This window comes from Protopterus annectens, chromosome 2.part0 (genome assembly GCF_019279795.1).
Source record: "Protopterus annectens isolate FY-2018-M chromosome 2.part0, PAN1.0, whole genome shotgun sequence".
NCBI classification, from domain to species: Eukaryota; Metazoa; Chordata; order Ceratodontiformes; family Protopteridae; genus Protopterus; species Protopterus annectens.
This window is the reverse complement of record NC_056728.1, coordinates 1727677880-1727702920: the sequence shown is the minus strand read 5'-3', so window position 1 is coordinate 1727702920 and position 25041 is coordinate 1727677880. Positions and strand designations below refer to the sequence as shown.

The 25041-nt window shown below is 45.9% G+C and overlaps 1 protein-coding gene across 1 annotated transcript in view; it reads right to left on the bottom strand.

The window, feature by feature from the left end:
* Nucleotides 1-25041, bottom strand: part of EPHA8 (EPH receptor A8) — a 2987396-nt gene that overhangs the window by 860359 nt on the left and 2101996 nt on the right. The gene's annotated exons all lie outside the window — the stretch shown is intronic.

Sequence of the window (25041 nt, the reverse complement as noted above, 5' to 3'; positions counted from 1 at the left end):
AAATAGGTCACTTCACAGCAATTAGGGGTAACATATTTACAGCCCAGGCATATGTGACTGGGAGGTCCAATAAATAAATGTTGTACCCCCCACATCTTCCAGCTAGGCCGGACAGACACACAGACAAGCAATACAGATCAATACACTACCGCTGTCCAAAACACCGGTAGGAAAGTACCAGTGGGAGAGTTCTGCAAGGTCTAAACTTTAAACATGGATAACGGTGTCCCTTGCGGGACCCCAAAAATTCAGGGTACGTGTGAATCTGCTAACATTAATACGAGCAGGATGTAGGTGTACATGGAACAGTAGGTTGTGCAAGTGTGATAATACATGGGTTGACAAAACGTGCAACATGTGTCCTGAGACAGGGAGAGTGGGCAATGTTTAGGGGTGTGCTCATACACCAGCAGCGCTTGCAGTAAGCATTTGTCACGACTGCTGTAGAGGGGTGCCAGGTAGGTGGACCATGGGTATGCATTAATGGGTTTAAGTGTGCAGGTGCTGGTTGGCAGAGATGTAGTAGGCCTGCCCAGTGGAAGTCATTAATATTCCTATGTGGGCATAGCATACGCCTACACCTCCCAAACCTGAAGAGCACATCATCCGGATAGTCTGCAGTCCATCGGAGGAATACATAGAGACCAAATCAATGCTGTGTACCCGATTAGCATGGACATCCATAGTTATGTATCAGAATGTAACAAAGTCCAACTAAACACTTTCAGAACTAGTGATATTAGGTGAACAGGCTGCGGAATACAGGTAATGACAGATGACAACATGTATGAGTCATAAGCAGCATGTACCTTGACAAACGTGAGTGAATACATATGCTGTGTAACTGTGAATATGTCTGGTTAATAGAACCAATCATCTAAATGTGTCCCACAGGGTGTTATGCATTGTCCCTGATACAGTGTTCATTCACACCATTGGTATGTGAGTTCTGCTACTGATGGAAAGTGCATAATTTGTTGACCACCTTAGGTAGATGATAGCATAATAGAAGAGGTTCAACACCCATACGCCTGTGAGGGACACACCCATCTGGGCAGCTGTGACCTGCAAAATGACAGTTATGGCACATGGCCTGTGAGTTTGGGAATGGAGGCTATATAGTGTGTGTAGTGGTGTCAGACATCAATTTGTTGTATCAGTAACAGCTGCATGTAATAGGAAACAGTATTATCAATTATAATGCTACATGGATAACCTTAACATATGCAAACTGTGGAAGTCGTCCATTTACTACTGGCTGTGGGTATGTGTTGCCTTGACACATGTGATAGCTCTACATATAGGGTCTATAGGACCGCCACCATTCTGAATGGCCAAAGTGGAACCTGCTCTGTAGAAATGTCAGATGTACCAGGGCAGAACATACCTACAGCCATGCATATTACAGAAATATACATATCGGAAGAAATCAAAGCATAGTCTAGCAGCAGTAAAGTTGCTTATCCTACTACATATGACATATCGACGTGTCAGGTATACAAGACCTGTAACAAGCAACCAGTACAGACACATACATGAGAATGTCCCCTAATCAGGACAGTTGCAATGGCTAGAGTATTGTCCATACCACTCAACCGTCCCTGAATGTCAGGTACGTCCCTGAGTTTGACTGAAAGTTTAACTCTGTCCCTCTTAATCCCTCCTAAAATTAGTGGCTGTTGAAGGAAAGGTGGTGAATTACACTTACTGACTAATGACAATAAGTAAGAGTTATAAACAACTGTTACCTCAGAATATGTGTATTAAGTCATATGCTCTGATTCTGTCAATGCTTCAAGTTAATAGCACTACTTTTATAAAAGTGTCCCTGATTTTTCTTGACCTGTCCCTGATTCTGTAGAAATGTGTCCCCGATTGGTGGAGAGTTCTGGTATTGTCACATGAGATATGTGTGATGAGGGACTGTCCCATGCAAAGTGGGAAAGGTGTCACTCCTACAGTCTCCCGTCGTGCAATCTGAAAGGTGGACAATGTGCAGTAGGTATGCGGTAGCATGACTCGGCGGACAGCTGCGTTAACAAACTCAAGTCACATGTCAACATTGCAGAGTATCGGTTCCCATGTATCAGGCAGATGGGAGCAGATCATATGAGGAACATGCATATAATATGATTACGTCACTGGACAGGCCACCGAGTCCGTACAGTTGAACGCCTGCCATCGCAAAATGGTTACACATACCTGATACTGTAGTCATGTAGTCCGATGTAATACACATCACAAGGGATCGCACACACCCAGCGTGAGTGACAAATGTAAGCGGAAATGTCGGTGAGCGAGCGGCTGTAAGCGTGTTTGTCTACCAGTATGCCAGTAGTGCACTGTCAAAGAAATGTGGAGTCTAAGGTGCTGTGACCAGAGGTCAGCAGTGCTTAACATTGTGCAAACCCACTCACAACTGCTCCCACCTGCTGGAATGTGCCTTACCCAGTCTGGATCCAAAGGCGACGGCCTGTCCGCAAAAAAGAACTGCCCTATACATGTGATGGTAGAAGTACCCTGTACACATAGCTCATGTGAATTAACAATAGACCATGGCATATGTACAGACAATAGACCACACACACACCATACAGCGCAGACTTCCAACAGTATAGCAATGTACTGGCAAATATGTCCAGACCACTGGTGTATGCATGCCTGGCCGTCCTGTGTTTCAGTGTGTGAGCATGCCCAGTATGACTGTTACGCATGTTGTCGACTGACATTATCGTCATACCGTCATGTGTGTGAGCATGCCAAGTATGGTCAACTGTATTGCATGTGTCACAAGTCCAGATAGTTAGTACTGTGTTGCTGACCCCTGCATTATACACAGACAGGTGTCATGCTGTGTCTGCAGGGTAGTTAATGGTCATGTGGCATTGACAGTTGCTACATGTCTGCATAGCGTGGGGAGACATCCATCCACAACCACAGTCCTACACAGCACCGTGGGTGGCGCACATGACTCTCACATGTGTAGGTTTGATGGGGGGGCACAGCCAACAGTTGTACACATCTGCCACTACTGTACTGGTATGCCGGGTACTCCATTTCAGTGTGTGGACCTACCTAAATTGCTGGTTGGGGGGATACCAGGGTATGTCAGTTCCCAGCTTTAATTACCAGCACAGTGGTGTTGAACGTCCTAGCTTACACAACCTACATCAAACTGCCTGGCCTGCTGTCATCTGTGTGTGTCTTAGGGGGTTGGGATCATTCATTGGACATATCCATAGGCTATCGTATATCATTTGTCTGTATTGGTCCACATCTGTCCAGCTGCATGGAACGTGTGTGAGCTGTACGGACACACATGATGGTCAGCCCATAATCTACAGTGGGTTAGGACACCCTGTGTACTACAGGCTACCATTGTGAACCCCGTATGTGCTACAGAGGTCATGGTGCCACTATGGATGTGTACTGTCTGCTGCCCTAACATTTGGCCACCACAGTCACTTGTATGCTCACATGCATACCATAGCAATGGGTAACTACACATTCTAATCCAACTGCCACTTGGTAGGTCAATAGACAAACCCTGGGTGTGTTCCGGACTTGAGGATGGTGCTGGAGTGCTGCCTATGTCGGATGCACACAGTGCACCTCCTATACATGGCCAAGCACAGGTACTGTCATGTTTGGCATCCATTGTACTGTGTGTGGGTCAGAGAGGGGACATCTGTGGGTACCTACTGTGTCAGTGCATATGCCTTGTGTTGCCTCTTTTCCAAGGGCAGGTCATACTGTGCATGGGTTTCGACGACTGTGCCCTGCTCAGGGAGTTCCTTCACCAAGTCATACTGTGCCTGTACAGGCCTTGGCAGTGGTGTTGGGCTGTGTGGCCCTGCCCCATGCTGTTCCTGCTGCAACTGTTACTGCAGGATAAGATTGTGTAGCATAGCAAATACCATAACAACTTGTATGCATGTAGTTTGTGAATACTGCAGAGCTCCAACGGATGTGTCCAGATACCAGAACTGTGAACTGAGCATCCCAAACACATGCACAAGTATATGTCTTGCCTGTGTATCCGCCTCAGTATGGTGTGAGTGTTCAGGTGTGTGTGCATTGCTGATGGGTGTCATCAGCCATGACACCAGTGTTTACCCAGCATCCCCCACTAGGAGACTGTAGGGGATGTCCATATTGGCATTGGTGTGCTACAGCTGTGTCAGAAGCCATATATCGGACACATCATAGCTTCCAGGGCAGACAGCACACACATTCAATCTCATGCCCTGGCTATCGCATATGGCTTAGCTGTTGGAGGGTATGCCCCTACAGTGACTGTAGGCCCTACCCCGCTCACTGGGTGGTGCTATGATGTGTATGTGTGTGCAGGCTATAGCACCCAGTACCCCAGGGTAGTCATCCATGTGGTTGAACAGATGCATATTGCTGGTCTACTAATCACGTGTGTTGAGGACATGTACGTGCTCACTAGCATGTGCTGACATGGCGTCTGTGACCTGGTGCAATACTCTGGATGCAGATGCCTTTAAGATAACCATGATATCCCCAGTTGTGCTGTGTGAGGTACCTGTGGCTAGTACACCTAGGACAACACATACCATGGTATCCACTGTGATGTGCTTCCCTTGGCCTGTTTGATGTGTCAAGTGTAGCAGGCACAGGTCAACAAGCTGCTGTAGGAGGTCTCTGTCCACCCCATAGTGCTCCACCATCCCCAGGCCATGTAGCCCCTGGTAAGTCACCCTCGGTCTATAAAGTCTTATGTCACCCCAGTAAGGGTTGTTCGGCAGCATACACATCCTCACTGCCCCAGCCTCGTGCACATGTTGGTATATGTTGCCTGCTGCAGCCCGTGTCATTTGGTTGGACTGTGTCATGAAATGTCCCTGCAGATATACACCAGTGGTGTAGAGTGTGGACGAAACCTGTGTGTATGCTGCTTGCTCGCATTAACGTACTGTTCATGTGCGGGTTGGCCATGTCATCTGCTGATTGTGCTGATCAACACCTGTTTGTGCAGCCTGTACAACCTGACTACCCCACCACTGCTGTCATCCCTCCCAATGTCACCAGGCAGGTATAGACACACCCCTAGGTTAGGTGTGCTAAGGCAGGAGCACTCCCGAGGCACAGTACTGCAATGTACGTACAGTATGTCTGACCCCCCTCCCATGCTGTCAACTATATTCGAGACCTGCACCCGGCTGATTACGCACATACACTCCAGGGACCAGCAGCACACCCTGGTGATAAATGTGATACACTATAGTCAACCTCATCTGCATAGTATAGTCTTCTAATGAATATTTATATGACCCATACCGAACCTCCAAATTAATACCCACTGATCAGTGTTGCTCAGATCCATACACAACTGGCAGCAGGTGCCTTACTATCACCATATTCGATGTCCCATGGTCTTCCCAGCAACAAAATAACCAGTCTACACGACTACAACCCATGGCCCTGCATACTACAGATGATGTGCATTACCACCACTCTATGGCAGATATACATAGATCCCAGGTTATCACGTACAGATCATTGGGCACAAACATTCAATAGTGCTGATGTCCCCAGACATATATGTTCACATCTATGTCCACCTCTACATCTACATATATCATATATATTATTTGTATACATATATAAATGGACATGTAGGATAAGAAATAGGATATGAAAAATAGGTGTGGACCTCTTGGGTTTTCGATCCTGAGTGATGCCTGCCTGGAGGGAAGGAATAACCAATTTTACAACAGATATATATCTATATATATATATATATATATATATATGTATATATATGTATATATGTATACATATATATATATATATATATATATATATATATATTTATATATATATATATATATATACATACACACATATACATGTACACACATATGTAGATATGGCATTTATATCACAACAGCGGACCAAATAACAGCAATGCATTAGACAGGAATGAAAAGGAAACTACATGTGCCACCTGCATCATGTAGTGTTATTACTACCAAGGCACGTGTGTTATGTTGCGTCACATGGGTCAGACCGTATCAAGGGTAAAAGTAAGGCTGCTGACAGTTACTCATCAGACCTATTGGCGAATGTATGTGTTGAGAACCCAGTGTCTTGGCAGAATATGCGGGCTGTGGACACTATATAGGTCAGCAACAAAACACATTGAACACATCCCGCAGCTAGCCACCCACAGATACCAACACATATGGTATAACTGCAAAACACGCACACCTGCCATGTCTTGGAATCAAGCACCTACCTGTCTAGTCTACCACACTACAGCATTATGCAGTAACAGAAAGTGATACCAAGTTCCAGCATCACCGCACTCCCACAGGCATACATCTAGGTGGATGACATCATCCGCAAAGGCAAAGACACCAATAGGGAATATATGTGGAGTGAGCTGTCTAAAAGCATTACTCTGTCCCCAGGCAGCTGGAAACACATACACACACACACACACACACACACACACACACACACACACACACACACACACACACACACACACACTTGGCAGGGCTGGGAGTCGAACATACACCTAACTACCTTATCACACTACAGCATTACACAGCTACAGAACGCGCTATCAAGGTTACTGGTACACAGCACTCCCAGAGGCATATTTCTAGTTGGATGACATCATCCGCAAAGGCAGAGATGCCGATAGGGAATAATATGTGGAGTGAGACGTCTAAAAGCATTACTCTGTCCCTAGGCAGCCAGAAACACACACACACACTTGGCAGGGCTGGCAGTCGAACATACACCTAACTACCTTATCACACTACAGCATTACGCAGTTACAGAACACGCTATCGAGATTACTGGAACACAGCACTCCCAGAGGCATACTTCTAGGTGGATGACATCATCCGCAAAGGCAAAGACGCCGATAGGGAATGTATGTGGAGTGAGCCATCTAAAAGCATTACTCTGTCCCCAGGCAGTTGGAAACACACACACAGACACACACTTGGCAGAGCTGGGAGTCGAACATACCCTAACTACCTTATCACACTACAGCATTACACAGTTACAGAACATGCTATCGAGATTACTGGTACACAGTACTCACAGAGGCATATTTCTGGGTGGATGACATCATCCACAAAGGCAAAGACGTCAATGGGGAATGTATGTGGAGTGAGACGTCCAAAAGCATTACTCTGTCCCCAGGCAGCCAGAAACACACACACACACAGACACAGACACATGCACACACACACACACACACACACACACACACACACACACACACACACACATACTTGGCAGGGCTGGGAGTCGAACATACACCTAACTACCTTATCACACTACAGCATTATGCAGTTACAGAACGCGCTACAGAGATTACTGGAACACAGCACTCCCAGAGGAATACTTCTAGGTGGATGACATCATCCGCAAAGGCAAAGATGCCGATAGGGAATGTATGTGGAGTGAGCCATCTAAAAGCATTACTCCATCCCCAGGCAGCTGAAAACACACACAGGCACACACTTGGCAGGGCAAGGAGTCGAACATACACCTAACTACCTTATCACACTACAGCATTACACAGTTACAGAACGTGCTACCGAGATTACTAGAACACAGCACTCCCAGAGGCATACTTCTAGGTGGATGACATCATCCACAAAGGCAAAGATGCTGATAGGGAATGTATAGAGAGTGAGCAGTCTAAAAGCATATTACTGTCCCAAGGTAGACGTAGATAAACACATGGCAGTGGTGTGAGTGGGACAACTGCCTATCTACGGAGCACTATTACAACACTACATAGATACGAGACACGCCACTGACAGTACACCCTTCAAGACAGTCAACCAGTGTGTTCAATGTAGGCATCCATCTTGACGTGGGGTATGAACATCTGTTGCCTGGACGACCACCATCGCTATACAGGATGTCAGTGGCCATGCCCATACACAGAGGCACATCACCGACACAAGGTGTCACTGGGCATGCTCACACACTTAGTATCATATGTCCATTTGGAGTGTACTGTGTGTCCATCTACACAGCGGCGTACTGGGCATGCTCACACACTTAGCAGTTGCAAAGGGCTGTCTTGCATGCACACAGATTCTAAACACAGAAGGGCACAGTTTGGAATGTACTGTGTGTCCATCTACACAACGGTATACTGGGCATACTCACACACTTAGCAGTAGCAAAGGGCTGTCTTGCATGCACATGGATTCTAAACACGGAAGGGCACAGTATGGATTTACTGTCCCCATGTGCATGAAGGCCACTCACATGTACTGACCAGTACACAGTCAAGAGCCATCACAGATGTCTCAGGTGCAGATCACAGAGGTAAATACCGCATTCTACTATGTAGCCCTCAGACATCACCATGTCCTTGGACCAGCAACACACATCCATACATTACCACAACACCATGTGACTCATGACCAGTGGACTGTACATAGGTCTACACCAACTGTGCGGACTACACATGTACTGACAGGGTTCCATCATGTGTTATGCAATGCAATGATACCACTGTACATAACCAGGTCGGCTCTACACATAGGGGCCCTGGGTCTTATACAGCTGTGACAGATGAATGTCACTGTACACTAAAGAACACACATGTTTGGATATGACATACATGTAATCACAGTGGATATGTGCATGGACCACACACACACAGCACATATGTACATAGCATAGCTTTTGCTGTCCTCCGTGCAGACAAGTGGCTACAGCAATCACACACATGCACATGGAAGGTAGGTACATGGCTGTTGAATGCTAACAGTACATGAGGTAGCAATGTTGACCGAGGAAACATTCACTCTGTACTAGTTACCCATGACACCCATCATATCATACAACAGTCCATGTGTTATGTATGTCATCACACATGCCCACCAATTGCAATGAATACAAACATGGCTACATGACAGGCATGTAGGACCAACACACATGTACATGTAGTGGTGTGCATGCAGCTACCATGCATGTGCAGTAGCTAATGTATGTAATTCATCTGTGTCTAACTACAACATGCAGTTGCAATGCAACCCCATCATTGACACCTGTATATGGTGAAATACTGACAGTACGGTAGGATGTACATCAGGTATGGATGGATGTGTGTACATAAAGTAGTGATCCACCTTTGCAGATGGATATTTGCCTGGGACAGCTCACAGGTGTGTACAAGCCATCCTACCATTACATGTGCAAACAATACGCTATGTTACTGTTACTTGATGGTGAAGACATAAAACATACACAGTGGTCGGGTGTTACTGACTGTAAGTCACTTGACACCTGTAACACTTACATCCTCCCATGTGCATATAGCAGCACAATTGCCGAAGGTAACATTGGTACACATAATGCGGCCAATACTGCTGCATGTCTGTCAGACTTATCATCATATAGCAGGTGTATCATTCACAGTACTGCCATGTGTGTTTGCTTGTGTGACCATATATGCCACATATGGTGGGGAATACATCCCAATTGTTACACACCCCTGTACACTGTTGTAGAAATTTGTACATACTGCAGTGTGGAAAGCATGACGTAGGCAGGGGTGGTGTGTGTATCACATACATGTCAGCTATCCATATGTGAAAGACATTTGTGGACTCCACAGTGTGTGTGTGTGTGTGTGTGTGTGTGTGTGTGTGTGTGTGTGTGTGTGTGTGTGTGCGCGCATGTATGGCTGTCTGGTGCATGGAGTGAGGGTGTATGCTACCATACAGAACAGACAGGATCCCTAACCCCTCATGGTGATGCAGTCTACTACCCTGTTGATGCCATCGGTCTAAGCCTTACTGGCTACCTGTACATGTTCATTCTCTGTGTCGTGTCGTGTGGGTGCACAGTACTGTGAGAGTGTTTACCACATAGGCAGGGGCCCTCACCTCAACACTATTGAGTGTGCATTATAGTGTTGTTGACCCCGTGAGTGTGGGCATGTTACTGTGTGTTTCTGTGTGTGTTCTCATCCTGTAATGTGACAGGGTATTATTGCTACACAGTGAGGTCTCATGCTATCAAGTGGCCTCTAACGTTATCATCGGCCAGACCACTGTGAAAACCCCCCCGCACCATGTTAACATACCTGCGATGTGACCTGGTATGGATGTCACATCTCTAGCCACTGTAGCCTATTAAACAGCCCACATGCTTCTGGATCAGTAGATGTGTGGACATCTGTGGTAGAATGGTAGCCTTTCTAACAGTCAGGTTGAGGCTATGCATAGCATGCTGGTATTGCCATACATGCCTGTGAGTACTCCACATTTTCACATGGGAAACTGCAAACACTGCTACTTGTTGGCACATGCAAGTTGACCATAAGGAGGAAACCAGGGCATCATTACCAACATGCTGTTGCTGTTGTTACCAAGACACATACTGTGAACATATAACAATGCATTATAAACCTGTACTACATGGTATGTCTGGTGCATGTCAACAGTACACAACTAATGTCATATACACTTCTCTCACTATTCTGTTCACCCTGTGCATCAGACCATTTGAGCATGTCCCTGCACCCATGGTGTGGATGACAGGGATGTGGCACAGGCATCATCATATGCACAGGGTGATAATGTTTGCCAGGGGCATAGGCTGCACCAGTGGATGCCATCATGTGTGGGGGGAAGGGCCGGTGATCTGATTGGACATGTGTGGTCATTATGCATGTGGGTGTTGCGGTGCCCTACAGATGTTTTTGCTGTGTGCGTGTATGAATGCACACAGGTCTGCCTTTTGCCAGGCCTACACAGGGGTATTATTGACAGCTCCAGATTGTACAGACCAGGATGTACCGCCTACTGTGTCCGGCCACAGCCACGTGACCTGTGCCTGCCAGGGATTGCACGGCCACTACTAGGCAGAGGTACAGATTGGCTACTGTCCGATGACACATGTCCACTGGAACCATGTCCCCACTGGGAACATCCAGGGCCACGTCCACGTGGCCTGCTGTGTCCTGGTGTGGACAGCGCAGCATCAGCTGCACTACTACTGCTACCAGCACTGTGGGAGCGGGCATGTGAGGTGGCTTATTCACATTGACCTGCACTAGGTGGCATAGCTGGCCTACGTCCACGTGGCCTATGCCTCACTCCTAGCAGATGTTCCAGCACAGACAGCTCACGCTCGCGGCTTGCCATGCCACGGTCAAAGATTCCGACCATGTCACCCAATCGCCTGTCCAGAATATCAGCAATCTGCTGTTGAGCATTTGCCAATGCCTGGATGTTGTCGTTTAGAGTACAGATAGCAGCCGTCTGAAGCCTCTGCCCTTCTCTTTTCAGCCATTCAGCACGTGCCTGTGCCACAATTACAGTCTGGAACATGAATCTGGTGACAATAGCTGTTGCGCTTTGTCCTGAAGGTGCATGTCTGCCAGAGGTCCTCCTACGAGCAGCACTGGCCACATGCCTGTGTGGCACATCTGCAGTCATTACACTGACACCATGGTGTGGAGACACACCTTCTGTAGCCACCACACGTTCCTGTTCCAAGATAACACATGGTGACTGTCCTTCCTCTATGGCCACTGGTGAAGGGGTATGTGTATGGCATGAAAACTGTGTGCGAGGAAGAGGGGGACATAGCTGGGATGGCAACCACTGGCACAGATTCAGTCCCTGACAACCCTGCCTGTATCTCATGCATATGTTCATCACTGCTAGTATCTGTGGGGACACTAACATCATACGGACCGCAGGAGGGTAACGCATCTACATCACCTGTGAATGCAAAGAAAGACTCTACATTACAATACACACATACACAGACACACACACACACACACACACACACACACACACACACACACGTGATTTGACAGACAGCACGCAGCAGGCATGTGATACAGCAGACGGCATGCAGCTCAGACATTAATAGTGGTAGTTAGCATACCTCCCTGGGTTGCACACAACAGCAAGCAGGTGTCATATCAGTAGCTTTGCAGTTCACACAATCATGGTAGTAAGCATGCATTCCTGTGATACACCATGTGGACCAGCACAGGTTAACAGTACACATGGCTGAAGTGACCTTGACATGTAATCTGCTGATGTGTGCATTGACATGCATACATGTCTGACACATGTACGGCGTTGTAATGGGTATCACATTGCAGTGTTGTTTGTATGCCCTACAGATAGAATGCACATTTAGCAAATGTGCATGAGCATGGAAGGGTAGTGTGAGGCATCTACATTGCTATACAGTGTGAAGTACAGACACTGTGCCATTGCATGGCATCATGAGGCATCTATATTGCTATACAGTGTGTAATATGAACACATTGCATAGCCATAACTGCGTGCATACACATGACATAACTGTGGATTGTGACCCATGTTGCTGAGGTGTATACACACCAAACCATGCTGTGTCATGTGACAGGTCACTGGAAGACCTACGGATGACACTCCTGCACAACTACTACAGAGTCTTAGCTGCCTGGCAACTATGTCCACACATGGCAGACTTGTCAATACACCATGTCCCACATGACATTGATGTACCACACACATGAGGTGCACGGCTGACGGTGATGTCCTACAGCAGCAAGGGATATGTACGGTATCTGTGGCCTGATGTGGTGTCAATGTCTGTGGAAGCTGTAAGCTGACTACTGTCATGCTATGACACAGTCTTGATGTTCAACACATCTTATATGGTCGACTTACGTGACACCTCCACTAGCTGTGCAAATGCTTTTAGGATGTCCAGTGTACCACATCAACTGTATAATCAGTCAACTAAGGTTATAGTTGGACCATGTGTGGACAATGTGCAACAGGGTGTATACACATCACATCTACTGTGTGGCTACATGTCTCTGGCCATCATCCATGGCCATGTGTGAACATGTGTTGGCCAAATGTTTGTGATGGCCATTTATCTCACATGTCTGTGTAGTCCCATATGACATACACCCACAGATGTCAGATATGTCACCATCCACAGGGCTATGCAGACAACGGGTTGTATGTTTGGTATGTGGGGTATGTATTATGGGATAGTGTGACAATATTGCAGCCAGAACACTACATGTCTGGGACATGTCAGATGGCACATCACAATGTGTGCACCCATTGCAATGGCATATAACACAATGGTGACTCCTGTGGGTTGCCCATATCCCAGCTCACTGTGGGGTACTGTTTGCGTACCACACATGTGCTGTTCCAATGTATAGTACATATGCCTACATTGAACAACACCTCCACCATTGTATGCACAGCTGTCCACACATGTAGCAATGACAGATACTGTGGTTTCATGTCAGTGTTTCATTTTGTTTGTATATATTGCACATGGGTAGCCAGTGTGAATGATGGGAGATGCGACCTGTATATCGTGACTGGACCATACATCATGTGTACATATGTTAACTGGCCACATGGCGAATAGATATATGCATTAACATGCCTGATACTGATGACAGTCTCACCTGCAACAGACTGATGTCTGTGCAGCACACCAGAGGTACCTGTATAGGGGTGACACAGCAGTCTGAACATTATCCATGACTGTATGACAGCCACAGGGTGCACTGTGCATGTTAACACATTTGCCTGTACAATAGCATATAGTATGCACATGTGTGCATACACAGGGTAGCATACTGTAGTATGCAGCATGTGTGTAAACATACCTTGCATATGATGTTACATTACATATTGTACAGTGACACATGCAACTAAATGGGATATAATAGTCATATGTGCAGTAGTGACTTACCAGTCAACTCCAGGCTCATTGGTTGGGAGACACCCACCTCCACAATGGCAGCTAGTGTTTGTGGATGCTGTTCTGAGGGTGTCCCCAGGCTGGCCAGTAGCTCCTCAGTGTGTGTGAGTGGGGGCTGGGTTGGTGGCCCACCACCTGTTCCACCTTGTTCCCTGGTGATTGCAGTGGCACGCTGTTTCGCATACCGTATCCAGTCCATGCAGTGTCTGCGCACCTGCTGGTAGGTGCGGTTATGGCCACCCACATCATTAACCCTCCTGCGAAGGTCCTGCCACAGGTCATCATGCTGCTGGGCATGCTGTGGCACATGGCTGAACAACACCTCGTAGTTCTCATGGAGGTATGGGATGAGGACATCATCCTCCTGGCAGCTGTACGCTGGCAGGCATGAACGAGGCATTATCTAGAAGACATAATGATGGTGACAGGTCACAGTATCACAGAGATGTACAGAGATACAGCTGCACATACATTTGTATTAAATCTAGTACATCTGCACAGTTATCTTTGCAAATCATCATGACACCGACACGACTGACATGTTGTGTCACACACACATGTAACACCCGTTATGCATTGGATATCGTCACCATATATGTGTGTCACATCATTACATTGTTCATACTCCATGTGAATGCTGTCTTGATGTGGGCATGTCTGTTTGCCTATACTGGTGTGCTTACCTATCAACACATGCCTGGATATGTCCACAGTGATGCTGTTGACCTTGATGCTGTGTATATGTCACATATCAACACATACACTGCCTTAATGGACATGAGCAGTGACAATGCACACATATGCATGGAAACTTTACATGCATGTGTTTCGCCATATACATCTACACGGCACTGTACAGCAGTTCAACATCCTGCCACGGATCGCCTGTGTTGCACATGTGATAGACATGGGACAATGGCTAGCCGGACGTCATTCGCAGGGATGGTTATCAACTATAGCATATACGGGCAAGGTTTCCTAGCTGTATCCGACAGCCATTTTTCCACTGCGAGGTGCATCAGTGCCACGTTACTGATTCAGACAGTTAATAATACATCTATGATGCGGTCATCACACCATGTATGACAGAGATGACATGTGCAGCTTTGATGGACAGGGTTGCATGGTATGGTGGGAGTACATAACATGTAATGCACAGGGATCTGTCCAGCATGTGGTGATCCTTGTAGTAGGACGGTGGCTGTCCATGACGTATGTCTTTCAGATCAGGATATGTATGTGTAGCATGTCCAACATCACAGTGTAGCACATGTCTTTATGCAAGGTAGCCAGCATGCTGCATAGTGGAGGTGAGGATTGTGAAGGCTGATATCGCCCATCCACGCATGGCCAATACCCCTTAAAGGTGATATGTGATCCAATATTGGTCACCTGAGTGCTGAGTATGCCTGTCCAATGATCTCCATGTTCATGGATGGAACCCTGTCATGACATGGGTGCCTCGTCTGACTACCTAATAGGCCTGGAGACGTCACCAATTCAGGGAGGTGAACTGCACAGCACCATCCCTTACACAATGTCCATAATGTTGACCGCTGCCTAGGTGGTAGTTAATGGGTACAGGGTTATTCACCTAGCGGTGACAATGCTATTATCAGTTGTCAGATTGTGCACATATGTCAGACACCTCACCCACAAAGCCCATTCTGTAGGTTGTCCACAACACTGAGACAGCTATTACTCCTAGGTCATGGCCATTCACATCCTTACATAAACAGATGCCTCCCATTTTTCTGTGTGGTATGGGATACAATGAGGGGGGAGTACAAAACATTAATCCTGTTTTACTGTAGCTGCCACTGGTGTGATATGCACATGTCACTCTGACACCTTTTGTAGTGTTGATTCTGTCAACAGGCCACTGGTAGAACACTCCTGTGACATACAAAGTTACATCTAGTATACTAAGTGTAGCTGGAACACGGTATGGGTAATGATGTCCTATGTCCTGTCACAGGTATGCTATGCAGTGTGAAATCATCCGTACTGTCATCTACTTCTGTACTGCTAACATCTACATTGATAAAGGTTCATAGACTAGTAGACCATACTCAGCAGGGTAATAGTGCAGTGCCTCCAATTATGACTGTCGTCTCCACTTGTGGATTGCAGTGGGTTGATATTATCCAACACCTTATCTGTATTGCATATTCATGCTCAGTACTTGTTCAGAACTTGTGAGCACTTCATGAGCTACTAATTACTATAGCAGACATTCCAACTCATTTCTTACAAGTACACTGTCTGTCCTTACATTTCCAGCTTGCTTACAGTACAACAGCTGTTGTACACACGTAACTCACATATCTTGTGAGACATGGTTGAATATACAGGCATGTCTAACTGTCACGTAGTGCTATTGCCTGTCTATATGATGAATATGGTGAACATGTGGCAATAGAGCAATTGTCTCTTGTACACAGTGAATGCTCACCTCCCAACATACGACACTACAGCCTGTGGGAGATGCACATATGTAGCCATGCTGGGGGTAATGCTCTCACCAACCCAGACTGTACCTGACATTCATGTGGGGGCGTGTAACATTTGCAACACACCCCACTCATCACATAGTCTCACAAGATCTCCACCACCACAGGCCACACATAGTATGAGTACGACATTTGCAGAATCTCTCCATACTCTGTGTAGGCACCAGAGGCAGCCCCCATCACCAAACACAACAACAATTACTTATAGCCCACAGACTCATGTGTGCCCATCAAATACAGTCAATAGGGTGTCATAACATACCCAACACACCAGTCATAGGTGACTCTGTAGGTGGTCACACTGATGTCCCACTCAGCAGGCTACACAAGCCGATAGTCGCTTACATCTAGCTGTCAGGTAACTGGTTCTGCAACATAACCTATGCACCCATGCCACACCTCACCAGGTACAATTTGACTGTCATTCTCCATGTTAGTGTGACTGCCCTGAGATGTAACTTCCCAGACTACATGTGCAGGGACATGCAATATTTCTCCGGTCTTATAGCCCAGAAGGTATCGGCCAAGCCCTGGGGAGCCTTCTGCATTCATCCAGACTAGACACCAATGTACAACAACTGACTGTTTCACTTCAACAGTTGCCTATGCTTCTGCTGTCATTCCACAGGCATCCGGTATCTGTCCGCTTTGAATGACATGGTCAACAAAACATGATGATTTGGCACAGATGACCTGAACCTGTCAGCCCTGGGAGTACAGATAACATGTAAGGCTCTTGCTGCTCCTATACTGCCTGTCTTGCACAGTGTCCAATAACATTCACCACCAGAATGGGAACAGGCAAGCAAAACATGGGGTCATGTGACTCAATGCTTGACATCATCTCTGACACATGCAGGCATGGCACTCCTTATAATGGACCACTTCAATATATCTGCAGTGACTGGGACCTGCCTCTAGGCTCCGCAGAGCACACCTGCACTGACAGGTTATACGCAGACCGCACCTTTCAGTCATGTAACCTGGACCAGAACACCCACGGCTGCGGTGTGTCCATATTTCACTATGTTGTACATATCTCCTGGCTGGTTACTTAGCACAATGCATCAGAGATGACCCACGTGCAACTAACTGTGGCCAGAATTGCTATACACATTGTAACATGCTACAGATTCAACAACATACCCCATGGTTACCGGCACTCATTTCTTGGTGTGCTGGACTCTAGGGTTCAGACAGGTACTACTGATGTACGACTGACACTACCCCATACTTAACTGGGATAGCTACTGATATACCGACACATTAGGCCAACGCTGTCCAGGATTCATAGCCTCCACTCGGCTGGATCAACCCATACACACACCACCTCCAAGACCAACAATATCCTAGATACCAACATGTCACTGGTGTTCCACATCTGTGGTTATCCCCTCGTTGGTAGTTTCCGAACATATGCTAATCACCCTTGTTATCCACATCCTGGCACCACACCCTTCATGGCATACACAGTACAAGATTAGTACAACACCGACTACAGACGTCTTACGATAGCAGTAGTAAATGTCATGACACCCATGCAGATGGACAATGCACATACCAATGCTGAAACATACCCCAGTGCACTTCATTAGCACTTACATGACTGCATGGATCATGCTATTCCAAACAGAGCCATGATGGTACCCACCAGATAACAGACACCACTCTGGGGATCCAGTTCCTTGGACATAAAGTACAACAAAAGGTGGAGGCTGTTGCAAAGTGGAGTACAATCCCATGGGTGGGGTAGCTCACTGGTCTGCCTCAGTAGGGCTCCGGGATCACTTATCACATCCTCCAAACCTAGCTACGTAAACATTACTGTGACACATTCCAGGGTGTACCACATAGCATTATGGAGGTATGTCAGTAGTCAAACGGCAATACCCACATCTGCTCTGACATACGACAGTTACTCAGGAACATTACAGAACCGGGTGATGTTGGCAACATCCTGGTGGATGGGTTCAATGCTAACTTTACACCCTCTCACTCACTATCCCATAATGCAAAGCATACTTGCACAGCAGGACCACCTTAGGCATGTTATTGTCGTTATATGCCCATACACATGCCTACTGTGACAGTATATCAACATATACTATCCCCTGCTATGGCACGTACTTGTTGGACATACCCTACCACTGAAGGCGGGTGGTGTGGAATTGTTCTGTTTAAAGCCCTCATGTAGCATCCCTTGTGGTGTCTGTGATGTTTACCTTGTGGCCCACAGGTGGACACACAATTTTTACAAGCATTACTATGCTCAGCAAGACATCACTACATAATACCTTTTCCCACTTTATGCATTGCGGACACTTTTAATTAATACAAAACAGGCTATACATGCACTAACATACTGAGTGTTCTACATACCTTGTTAGCATTCCGAACTTTCGTAAATATCTCTCTTATACCTTTACTGTTTAAATGGTTCTATGGTATGAGCATACGGTTTGAATGTCTGGCAAGTCTGCCACCAGTTGGTGTTCCTGAGTAAATTATTACATGCACATCAGCTGCGCAGCTACTCCATTCACCAATTACGTGGCAACAGTGGGGTATAATTGAATTCTCCACTTGGGCATTGCCCTTTTGCCCTACCTTCGGGGAGACGGCCTGTATGTGTTTTGTTGTGTGGAATTGCAACTGCTATTTGTAGAGACATGGATATTTTGGATTCATGTCCCCCGTGGATTGTGTGTGACGGCTAGAGTATGTAGTTCTACATGTGAGTGTACCTGTCATCTCAACCGTCTGATAAGTGAGTATTGCAAACAAAACCTGTAACATCGCCGTCTGTTCCATTATACAACAGCTACAATTTCACATGGCTCCTTTACAAATGTGTCTCTCACATGGTATGTTAACGCTTCTGCAGATGTAATTGAGTGAGTGGATGTGTGTGATGTTATTACAGTCTGTATTGCTATTGTTTCATGTGTGGGAGATGTAGGTGGGTGTACATAGCATATACAGATTTGTGGGGACTGCATTTCTACTTATTCCATATATGTGTGTGTGCTCCTTCCCTAATTAAAGACCTATCAGTTAGTAGAATGAAACTATGGTTGTTACGGGCTTATACATTGGGCCGTTGTTAATTGGTTTCTATATAGTATGCAGGTGAGGTTGATACTTCCATACCTCCGGAAATACACCGATATGTAAAGGAATGTTGCTAAATGACAGCTGTCCCATGTATTTCTGTCACAGATATTTGCTCTCATTGCAGTTGTGTTGGTGACTGAACCTCTTTGGCATGGGTTGTCACCTTTTCAAATGGCCATAGTGGGACATTTGCAGGACACACATCAGTGTTTACAGGCCGACACATACCCACAGTCAGTACACAGGATAGCACATACTTTTATCTTGAATACATACTTATTCTTGTAGCACTTTAGCTACTTATCATGTTTCATGTAACATTTACGTTTTTTTAGATATAGGCATAACTATTTAATGCAACTATTACATAATATATGGGACATAATTATGTCCTACAATCTCAGACATTTGCCCTTTTTGTCAGGACACAACTGCCCAGGGAGGGGCTGTCCCTCTTAAAGTGGGACAGGTGGTAACCATATGCCTATGGTCAGCTATAACCACACCTACTGTAATGATCTACCTCCAAGTTAGCACTAACAGACACACGATGCAAACACACACACACACACACACATTACAGTCCCACGGAAACACACACGGCACCCTCTACACACACATACACAGACTACAGCAATCACAGACACAGTTGAACACAGTACCTACGTGTACTGCAACACCGGCAGCAATAACTAAATGTCCCTTAATATCGTGATATTACACACGGTTCTAGTGTTCTGGTACTGTGTTCTTTCGGTCTTTCAGCCTCGTGATTATGCGTGTCGGTATGTGACACATTCCATAGTTGGCAGTATCCTATTCATTTGTACCTTCATGGTTGTGTACATGTTGTTGACCTATCTACATATTTGCAGATATAGGTGAAGCCGTATATATCAACATATATCTCTCTACCACCCTTTCTATCTCTATTATGTATATATGTGTATATATATATATATATATATATATATATATATATATATATATAGATATATAGATATATATAGATATATATATATATATATATATATATATATATATATATATATATATATCACAGAGAGAGTGACAGGCAGAATACACCTTTCATTGTGTACATGTCGGTGTATACTGTTACCTGGACTCCAGACGTTTGTGTTTGATCCTGTCACATTACACACCTGCCGTTGGTACATCTTGGTTAGCTTAGTGTTAGGTGACTGTGTACATGATTGTGTGTAATATTCCTGACAGTGGTCATTTTACCCTTCAGAGCAGGCACTATTAGTACAGGGGTGAATAATGCTGGTTTCCCCTGTTCTGGACATCATTGACCGTGATCTGCGCGATATTCACAGAAGCTTAGCCCTGTTTCGCGCATATCCGTATAGTCATATTTAAACTACGCTTACCAGCACTGGGCAATGCATATTCCCGCTAACATGTGCTAAACATGATCTGATGACCTGCATCCAACATGCATTATTCATGCCTTCGGGATTATGTTACATCCCTTGCAGGACGTGGGACCGGGAACATGCACGACTGTCACTGCATTTACCACTTGGGCATCTGGGATTTGTACATGTGTTATGGCATTTTGTATGTGGACTATACTATGGCTGTTACTCCATACTGTGATCAAATGGGTAACTCAGTTAGTTTACATATGGATGAGACCTATTAATGGTATGTCCAAGTGATGTTTAATGGATGTGCTCCAGCATTGGGTATGTATGTCACAGTGAGCCACACACTATAATGTGCTACACCTTCACACAACCTTAGGTGGAGCATGCTGGGGTGACAGATACCTGGCATGGGTACACCCCATGCTTCGCCACTACATCCATGATTACATTATATGGAGCCCCTCATTAACGCACCAGGGAATCCATGCAGAGTGTGTGGGGTACAGTGATTACACACATGGATCCCACAATTGTCTCTGCTCCACTGAGGGACAGTTGGTTACTCGATGTGGTGACGACAGCAGACTCTATTTGCCTCGACTGATGAATGGCCTCTGACAATCGGGCGTGTACCTACCGATGTACCTAGGAACCTATACACACAGTACCAACATATGCTGATAGGTGCATGTACTGTTCAGGTGTTTACATTCCTTGTTCCAATAGCTGTTGTGTGTACAATGGTTGAGGGCTGCCTATGTAGGATTCACACAGTAGACCACCTATACATTACAATTTACAGGTGGTCTTGTGTGTGTACCATCCATTTTACTGTGTGTGCAGGTAGAGAGGTGTGTCAGTCCATAGAGGCCTACACTGTCAGAGTATGTGCTATACGTTCCCTCTTTGCCAAGGCATAGGCATATTGGGCACGCCTCCGTCTGCCTACTGGGGCTGGCACAGGGTATTCATGGTCTGAATCCCTCTGTGCCTGTGATGGCCTTGGCAATTGCGGTGGGCTGTGAGAGCCTTCACCATTTTGTCCCTGTTGCAGCTGTTTAAGCAGGATCATATTATGTAGCATGGCACATACTATGAGGATGTGGGCACACGTGCCTGGGGAGTACTGCAAGGCTCCACCAGATATGTCCAAGCAACGGAACCGTGATTTCAGCATCCCAAACACATGCTCTATGATGATTCTGGTTTGTGCGTGTGCCTCATTATGGCGTTCTTGCATGGGTGTGTGTGCATTTCTGATGGGAGCCATCATCCACGACTCCAGTGCATAGCCAGCATCCCCCACAAGGTGGCCTTATGGGATGTCCCCCCTGACAAATACCTGATACAGCTGTGAGGCATGCCAGAGGCATGCCAGATGTGGGAGTCGTGGTAGCTTCCAGGGCTGCCAGCACACACATCCATGATAATGCCCTGGGCATTGCACATGACCTGGCAGTTGATGGAGTGGTATCCCTTGTGGTTTATGTAGCACCTACCATGCTCACCGGGTGGTGACTTGATATGTATGTGTGTGCAGTCTATCGCACCCAGTACCTCCGGGTAGTGTGCCACATGGTGGAAGAGACGCATATTGCTGGCCAACTCCTCCTGAGTTCGTGGGAAGTATATATGCTCATTGGCATGTGGTAACATGACATCCAGGAACTGGTGTAGTACCCTGGATGCTGATGCCTGTGAGATCCCCATTATATCTCCAGTTGGCCTTTGAAAGGTACCTGTGGCTAGTATTTGCAAGCTTACACATACCTTCATGCTCACTGGGATGGGTTCCCCTCTGTTGTTTCTGGATCTCAGGCGTGGCTGGCACAGCTCAACTATTTGCTGTAAGATGTCCCTGTCCACCCTGTAATGCTCTACTATCTCCAGATCATGTAGCCCCTGGTAGGTTACCCTTGGTCTGAACACTCTTCTCCTCCTCCGGGGCCTGCGGTGGTTGTCAGCATCATCCTCCACAACACCGTCAGTCTCTAACACATGGTGATGAATCACAGCTATGGCAGCTCCCAACATGTACATTGTAAAAGTTCCCTGTATGTTTACACCTATGGTGCAGTGTTTGGGAATAGACAGGTGTGTGTAGGGTGCTTTCACGCTTTATACTATTGTGCTGTGAACACCGATGATGTCATAGGGTGTGTATGTACAATCGTAGCTACAGGGTATCTTATGTGTTTTACGACAGGAACTACTATTGTGGTGCCTTTGGTGTTGAATTACATTTGGCTGCCGTGGATTACCTCTTGCCTTCCCTTTACATTTCTTAATGTTTCACTTCCCATTTTCTGGCATGCATCCAGCAGCCTGCTTTCATTTGTACTTTCCTACACCTGGCTTATCTTGCGTAATGTCTTCTATGGCTGGTCTACTGCAGGTTTGCTTTGCTCTGCTATGACAGTCCTCTTTTCTTTGCAATCCGACACCTCCCCTATCCTGTTTTGCAGGTTTCTGCGAGCAGACTTGTCAGCTGCCGTTGATTGCCCACTGTGAGTTAATAGGTGTTAATTGCTCAGTTGTACTCCAATTACCCTACTGCGGCATTTCCTTATTTTCTTCCCCTGACCTTCCTGTTTGAGCTATGGTGCGTGGCGCGTGCGTCCACTTACCGGGTTTTGGGCATGTTTTCCTCCCCGTACACATGCACTTTCAGGCACCATATGTGCTCTCAGCTAAACGATGCTATACCTCCCTCTCCACCCCTGTCCTGTGGCTTTGCTTAGCAATGGCCAAGCTGGATTTGCATTGCTCCAATGTGCTTACAGCTACGGTGGTACACCCCACTGCTAATGTCATGAATACCTCTAAGCCACTCCTCAGTGTTGTAGTGCTGCGCCATATGGTACATCCTTAGTCCGGTGGGACGTTTGCGATTCACTATTACCTGCCTCATTTGCATGGCATTAACTACTAATTCCTAGTTACCACACCAAACACTGTCACAGACCCTTAGCAATCCTTGCAGTTTGGTTGTAGTGTACCATGCATACCATTGAGTATTATGGTGAAATCATGATTTGTATTACATTGCGATTTTATGACATTCGTATATATTTTCTTTGTGTTCCCGTTTGCGCACACATGCCCTGCGGTTGTACTTTGTGTAACTGTGGACATGACATTAAATGTTGTTTTTTAGGTGTTGTGCATCTTTTCTTATGCCATTGGCTATATATTTAGCCATTGGCATATCTTAGTTTGTAATACGTGAGTCTGGTCCGCTTTCATAGCTCCGATGTTCTGTTTGAAAAAATGTAAACCGTGTTTTTTGGTTTACATTTCTGTGGGCTTACGCTATGCCTGCACCACTTCATGAATCATTATGTGCCTTCATTTGCATGGTGTGGCACTGTGCATAGGGTGATTAGCATACCTAAGCTGAGGGCTGCACAGATCTGGCGTACGCCAGTAGTGCACGTGGAATTGGATTGTACCTGAATCGCTCGGTGGCCATGTTTAGCGTTATACCGCCTACACTATGCCTGCACCTGGCACAAGCTTCATGAATCCCAGGGAAAGACTAGTAGCAGAATCACGGCTAGTTATCATAATATTATAGTAAACTAGATGCAATGCCAACACATTGTTACAGAGGAACAGTGTAAAATTAATTGTAAACATGTGAAAACCAGGTATAGAGCCACTGATGCAAAACAATGGTAGGATTATAAAATAGATCACAAATAACATATAATTGTAATCCTGGAGGTCAGGAGGGCTCACACAAGTTGCCTGTTTAATGGACAGCATTTTTGAGTGCATACCACTCACCAGCACTGCTTAAATGAAAAATAAATGTTTGTAAATGCACAGATCTATGATTTCATTTCCTCTGAATACTAAAACAGTTGTTGTATGTGTTAAAAGAATAAATAGACTAGTGTTGACTTCTTCTGAGCTACCTATATGATGACTTATCTAGGCACTTTTTTTCTTTTTCTTTTTAGCTGGAAGACCCAGGCACTGGGCAGTGACTTTGCAGCTCTACTGCTGCACTTAAGTAGTAATGAACAGTTCCCTGATTGTTTCCTAATTAATTTAAAACAAAAAACAGCTCAATACTTCATTCTTCACCACTCTGGTCATTGGTCCGATGTGGTCACTGTGTGCTGCTGACTGCTGCAGTGCTACTTAATTAAATCCAGGCACTCAGGCAGTCAATTGATTCCACAATCCGATTCTACACTGTTGCAAGTGCAACCTTGTACAGAAAAAGGTAAACAGATAGAATACACCCC